A 7,613-nucleotide genomic window follows, 5' to 3' on the forward strand; every position below is an offset into this window, starting at 1 on the left:
GCATGAAGAAGAACAATGTTTGAGAAAAAAAATAAGAGTAAAATGTTGTGACAGGACAAGGAAGACTAGGTCAGAGAGCAGCCAGGAAAGAAAGGGAGTACAAGAAAGAGGTAGCAGAGGAAACAAATGAATAAATTCATGGGGTACAAAATGAAAAGAAAGATGGAGAGGAGCAGAGTAAAGGAAGGGGGTTGGAGTCATCAGCAGAAGATTTTTATTGTCCGGACACAGGAGATGCACACAAAAGCACTGGGAAGATTCAATTAAGTATCATATGCAGTGACCTTATTGCCATGGTTACGGAACAGTGGAAAATATTAATCAAGCCTGCACTTGCAAGAGGGAGAAAGATGTTGGAGGGAGAGATAGAAGGAAGACAGAGTGGTAGGAGAGGGAGAGGTTAATATAGGACAATATATATATATATGATGTGTTTGATTTGATGTGTGTTTTACTGAATACAATGACCATGACTGTCCCCACCAAGCTTTGGACAATCTGTATGTTGACATCGAACAAGCCATTTTCGGATTGGATTTTCGATTCCTTTGTCAAAAACATGTTTAAATGGAAAACAAAAAGATGCTACCATCAAAACTCGTCTGGCTCACATTTGCACAGAGAGGAGTCACAAATGTAGAATGAGCTCAATTCAGAATTCATTTCATACAGAGGTGAACTCACTTTTTAGTTTAAAAAGATTTGTTTTAGCAGCCTCTCTGTAATTCAGGTTGATTCCATGTGCCTACATGTCTGTTGATGCTTTCTTAGTGAGGAAAAGAAAATCTAGAATCCATCACACAAGAGTGAATTCATTAATAACAAACTTGCGAATGTTTGCCACATGAAAATGAAATGTTTTTATCCATCAGTGTTTTTTTTTCACATGGTTCTAAATAAATCCTCTAAAAACCAGTGCTTGCATATTGTTACAGACTGAAAAATTATGACGATTTTTTTCAATCATATTCCATTATGATGTTTCTCTCAGTCACATTTCCCTGCACACTGCGGAAGGGGAAAGTTGAAGATTGTTCTGTTTGATGAAGCTGTAGAGTGTTTGCTCGCTGTCTGCAGGGACTGTCTTGAAAACAATCTATCTGAAACTCCCCTGCTGAGCAAAATGTTAAATAAACAAAGGCGGGGATAAACAAAATCCCTCCATCTCAATGTCACTGAGAAGAAAGCTAACATTGTAATGCTGCGATTGTGAAAAGGAGGTGGCAGCCATAACGCGATCATCGTTTAAACTTTGGACGAAATAAAATTACTTTTTCTCAAAATAGTTAATTATAAACGTGTTATGTTTTAGTCTGTGTCAGCTGATAGTGTGTGGAGCTAGCCTGATGAGAGGGTCAGACTGACGTATACAAGTGAGGGGGCGTGTTGGTTGATCTGATTCAAAACTGAATTACACACCAAGGAGAGGGCTGGCGGAGAAGTCAATGCAGAGACGCTGGAGCTGCTCGGGGCTCCGAGCACACGAGCAGGCTGTCCCTCCCGATGACCAACACTAGCAGGCCCAGCTCCAGAACACAGAACGTGAAACGACACGGTGGCTGGGTGAGTCAGTTTAACACAACAACATATTTATTTTTAACTATTCTAACTATTGTTTAAGTTATACTTAGTCATCTTGGAATACTGTGGAGCACCCCATGGTATTGCCTTTAGCCCACTGATTTTTCCCATTTAATCCACTGGGGTATATCATTCACTGACACAACCCTGTGGCACGTGACGTAAAATATTTTAATGAACCAGGACACAGTCATTCATGCTTTTACTATACGGTGGCTTGATTACTTCAATTCACTGCATATCTTTACACCAAAACAGTGATTTAGACTGCAGTTAACACAGAAAGCTGCAGTTAGAAAGCAAAGCAGGGAAGATATTCCTCCTGTCTTGGTGGCTCCAATATCCATATCAATTTATGCTATGTTTCAGAATTGTTTCAACTTCAACTTCACCCATACCATCCATGTTGATTGCTCTCTTTTATTGCTTAATGAAAAATGGAGAAAAAAAGAGTTTACAGTTTTAGCATGCAGTAACTAAACTCCAATTAAAAATAATATTGAGCTGCAACACAGAACTTCAAAGTTTAAAAAAAAGTTGGCGCAAGTTGGTTATTTTACAAGTGATGTGAAGAGTGACAGGCAGTGGTCATGCAGGACATCAGCCAATAAAGTCATAACTGAGTGATTTGAGTTCAACATTGGTTCCATCCTTTGCTTACTCTAATCCTGAGCATAGTGTCTGAAATCCCCCTGCCCATCCCTGTGGCAGAACCTGCAAGGACCTATGGGTGAGACACAGACTGAGGTGTAACAGCAGAGGGCTGTTAAAGTGCCTGATGTGACCATGACCACTTCCAGAAACAATTTAATTCCACAGCTTCAGCCATCTCCAGCTGATCTACTCCTCCAAGGTCATTAACTGTGCCACAGAAGGTCACATGATTAATGAGTGACAGACCCTCTGGTGCAATAATGTGTATGAACGTGGCCCATTAATTAGACAGGGGGGCCAGAGAGGATGAATGGCCAGGGACAGCTTGGCCCCCTCACAACCCCGTCCTTCCCAGACCCCATTTTTCATTTTCATCTGCAAAAACAGACACATATAACCACTCATAATATTCCCAAAATACCATGTATTCTCTTAAAAAAAAAAAACACACATCAAAAATTACAAACTTTACCAATAATTAAAAACATGACTGATATTTCAACAATGTACATTATAACATATAAACCAAACACACAATAATAAAAGCAAGAGATTTTCTGAGTGTAAATGGCCATGGTTCAGTGCAACTACATGGGTCCAACTGCTACTTATAAGTGCAAAGAGTATTGGCCTCAGGTTGATCTGGGTATCAAACATCAGAACGTTGCGTTGTTGCAGTCCTTTTCCAGGACTAAGATAAGCACTCTGTATTACTGAGGGCAATCTCCAAGAGGAAATGAAACATTCTGCTGCCACAGACCGGGTTTATTAGAAGACAACAAGTCCGGCCTCTCAGGATATACAGATCAGGAGATTTAATTGATGCTGACGGACTGTCAATACACTCCTATAGCTGGAAGAAACAAGAGTGTTTAACACTGCTCCACTGTAAATAGTATTCATTTCTCAGTCTAATCAACTTAATGCAATTCCAATAAGTCCATTTCTTAGAGTGGCCGTGTTGATTTGAAACCTCATAGCCCTGTTTTATTTTCACCAGTGCCAACAAATGTAATGGCTGCTAAGTATATTGGGCAATAATATAAGAATGCTCTACATCCAGTGCATGCATTTCAATTTTACCTTGAGGTCACAGCATTATGGATATAGCCCAGTGGGGTCATTAATCATAAATACATACATTGAATGTAAAAACAACCAGTAGGGAGAAATAGACTTCTGAGAAGGTTTCAGATGAGGGTTTGTGTAAGACAAGGGAACACAATGGCTATCTATGTAAACAACTCTCATCAGTTCACCCGCTGTACCTGGGTCAGTGTTTTCTCAAACACAATCAAGCACTCAGTACATGTATATAGAAGTACACATTTCCAATTGTCATTGTCTCAGAAACACAATAGTGACAGGGTGAGCCAAATTCACTTAAAGCACAACCAGTAAAACAACATATTTTGGGGAAAAAATGAAGATGTTGAGATATGTGTGGTTGTGTAATGATGTTTTATCGTAAGATGAATATAGGTCATAGGCTATTTATCTGTAGTTATGAATATGGATGAATAATAATTTATGAGGCATGCTGATAATAAACATAATTTTGAAAGGTACTGCTGACATTTTTACTCTACTTTTTATAAATGAATGACAAAAATAAAATAAAAAATATTCTTGCATCTTATCAAACATTCAGAGAACCCCTTGACCCTTCTGAATAAAGCATCTCTCTGGAGATTTGACACACATCTCTCAGCAGAGATCTGAAGACAGCCATGGATGTTGTTTGCCCTCTGATATATTTTTAATATTCAGATCATATCAAATATGTCCTCTTTCAATAATTGATCTATCTATCTATCTATCCACCAGCAACATAACACATGCTGAGCTTTGGCATGTGATTTCTATGCCCCAGTCAGTATATCTTCTTCCCTCTATTCACTATGAGAGCTCCGGCTGCTCCCTAGATATGACGTACGTGGCCAAGGGAACTACCCATGGCATGCTCGCTCCAATGAACCCTGCAACCACAAGCTAGCTGTTGGTCGATAACACTGTAAAGCTACATTTGTTGTGTCCACGCTCAAAATCAGAGAAAGAGAAAAATCCACTGATAGTGCCAGTTGTAAGAGAATGACTAGGAGTAAGTTTAAATATTTGTTTATTAATTGTTATTAAAATTTTTCTGTATCTTCAAAATCACACACAAAATTTAGCAGTTGTAGTAAAATGTCTGAGCAAAATATCTTATATTTAAAGTATGTTGTACTCCATGTTAGCATCCTGCCTGACAAAAAACATGTTCATTTGTTAAGGTCATAAATGCACTTAGGCATTTTATTCGCTGTTAAACCAAATATTGTATAAGATATGTACTAAAACATTTTTTTCTAAAGGAACACAGTGCAACACAAATATATCAGAATAGAGTGAGTGTTTTCCATCCCTTCTTTTGACCAACAGCATCTCCTGTGGTGGCTCATTTCCTTAGTGCAAGAGGTTCCCACCCTCCATCGCAGCCAGGCTTCGGGGGGCATAGTGGAGAGAATGTGAGATAGAGGGAAGGAGCAAAGTAGAAGAGGGAAACCATGCTGGGAGAAAGGAAATCTTCCATGTGCAGAAACAGAGTGGCTAGAGGACATTTCACGCTAATGGCGGCCGGGCCAATTGAAATGACTGCAGCGCTGCATGATTTGAAGGTCAGGAGACAGCGGATTATATTCCAGTGATGGCGAAGGGGGATTGGAAGAGTAAAATGGTGCCTCGCAACCATCCCGCCCCTCCTCCTCTCCTGAATTATTGCAGAACAACCAAGATGGAATCAACATAGCACCAAACCCCAGTATCATTACTCTTGCACACAGCGCACCACGAAACACATAGCATTGCTCCGGTCTTTTTTGCACCCGTACATTATAATGAGAAATTTCGCTGTGCAAAATTCAGAACATCAGTTTGTGAAACTAAACAACACAACATACCACTCTACAGCATACTATGTTTAAACTGCCTTTCATAATGCAACTAAATTATATTTATGATCTACAGTAGTGCAGTACCATTAAATGATTACAGTTTAAGGTCACAAGCAAATTCTGATAAAATACTTTATAAACTTTATAAAAATGTTCTTATTTTTATCCTTAAAAAATCATCATAACAAAACAAACATTAGATTTCCTTCTGTAGACATGACACTCAATACACATAAAACAGCATGGCTGAAAAAGCACAGTCTATGGTCTGGCTTACAGATGAGTTTACTCACACATGAGAAAAGCATAAAGTGATTATGCACATGACTGCAGTAATAAGTTGTAATAAGATGTGGAATGACCATACATATTTACTCATGACATTGTGCAAGGCAGGCCAACATGATTACATTGTATTTTTATCCAATGGATATTTAGGATTAAAGAACCTTGAGCCTAACATGCAAACAAATATGGAAACAACAACAAACGAGGCGACAAGGATGTCAAGCAGAATTTCAGAAATCAGGGACATTAATGTAATTAAACTACTCCCTTAGAGGCATCAGCTTCTCTATCTGCTTTATGTGATTTCATAGCTTCTGGAGGCTGTGCAATTTTTCACAATTCCCATTAGACGTTGCACATGTCTCAGGAATTCTGACCATCAAAATGTCAACAATAATGATTTTATTGTTAATCAGACTTACAGATGCACCTGTTTTATTCAGACATACAAATTGTGTTCAGATCAGCAGTGACAGGTATTTAGATGTAGCTCTTTCCAATGACAGTAAACACTGTCAGTAAATACTTGAAGGTAGCATCCAATCCGAGCTGCTCTACAACACTGATAGCACTGAGATGGACATCTTATAGGAGGAGAGCGGATGCCACTCTTGGTGAGCAGCCAATAGAGCAGTATGTATCATTGAAGGCTTAAAGCACAGACACTCACTACCATGCCAGCATTCACATGCCAACAAAAGCCTCACAACCAACTCAAATATCTTGTATTGCTCTATTGTATTGCACTATGCTTTACACAGAAGAAGGGAAAAAGATCAATGCTTTCAATATTGTTTAAAAATACAGAGTAACTTTGTGGAGCCCGCATGTTAAAAAACAAATGATCTGGGCCTGCCTCTATTTTTACTGTATATATATCTATATATATAGATATATATATAGCTATATATATATATATAGCTATATATATATATATATATATATATATATATATATATATATATATATATATATATATATAGATATATAGATATACGCCATTAGTGTATAATACAAATCTAAGAATATTTATTTCATAGTTTGACATTTTTATTCATCATATTTATAGGCTCGAAATTAACTTATTTCTGGTAAAAAGTTGGATTAAAAAATGAATGTAGCTTTATCTCTCACTTGAAAGTGTCTCTGTTAGATTTAAATATTCATGGCTCTAAATGAAAATGAAACTAAATGAGAATTGGAGGAGAAAAAAAGACATGTATTTTGTATGTATTAATTACATAAAATTACAGTGTACATTATGTTTAATCAAAGTTTTAAGAAGAAGAATACAATTGTAATACAAAAAAAACATGAATAAGAACAAAAAGGATTTCCATAATGTCCGTACTGATATGCAATAAGTACAGTTGTGCCCAGGTCAATAGAGTTTCATGACGTGTGCACTAATGTACAAGATAGAAAAACTCAGCCAGTTATGGTGCTAAAACTCTACTGCTTGTAAAACTCTACAGGACATAACAGGCAACAGAGGTAGCACAGTCAATCCAGTGCATGTTTGAATGGCTGACCATGTTAAGCTCTTAAATCAGGCATTAATCCAGGATTTTGGGAGCAGAGCTAAATTTGGCACTTTATCATGACAAGGCCCAGACCATAGCTGAAGTTCAATCACTATGCAGAAGCACTGGCAGTCACACAGGCCTAAGACATGAGTAGCACTATAATTGGACGAAATAATAGGCATGCTCATGAAAGAAAATTAAGTTTCGAAGTGATATATTTGACTTTCCACTTGTTTTATTAGTATCTCAAATACATTTTAGTGTATCTTGATATACTAAAAGCAGAGACTAAAATGGATTTCTACTGGTTATGTATCATAATCAGCATTCAGGATATCAACCAGATACCAGTGTGTAGTGTTTGGCAAATCATTGCTAAGAGCATTGGCTCTCACAGAGCCTGAGTGACCTCTCTGGCCAGCCTCAGCGCCAGCCTCGCCCCTCGCCCACCCCCCCCAGACACACACAGGCCAGACCAGAGCAGAGCACACAGCAGCTTTCTCTGCTCCGCTCGATTCCAGATACACACAGGCCAGCTCAGATCAACATCTAAGATAGCTGTGCAGACAGACACACATATTAAGAGCTGACAGCTCCTGACCATGCATCTGCAAAAGGGGCATCATCATGT

Source organism: Sander lucioperca, chromosome 3 (assembly GCF_008315115.2).
Source record: "Sander lucioperca isolate FBNREF2018 chromosome 3, SLUC_FBN_1.2, whole genome shotgun sequence".
Lineage (NCBI taxonomy): Eukaryota > Metazoa > Chordata > Actinopteri > Perciformes > Percidae > Sander > Sander lucioperca.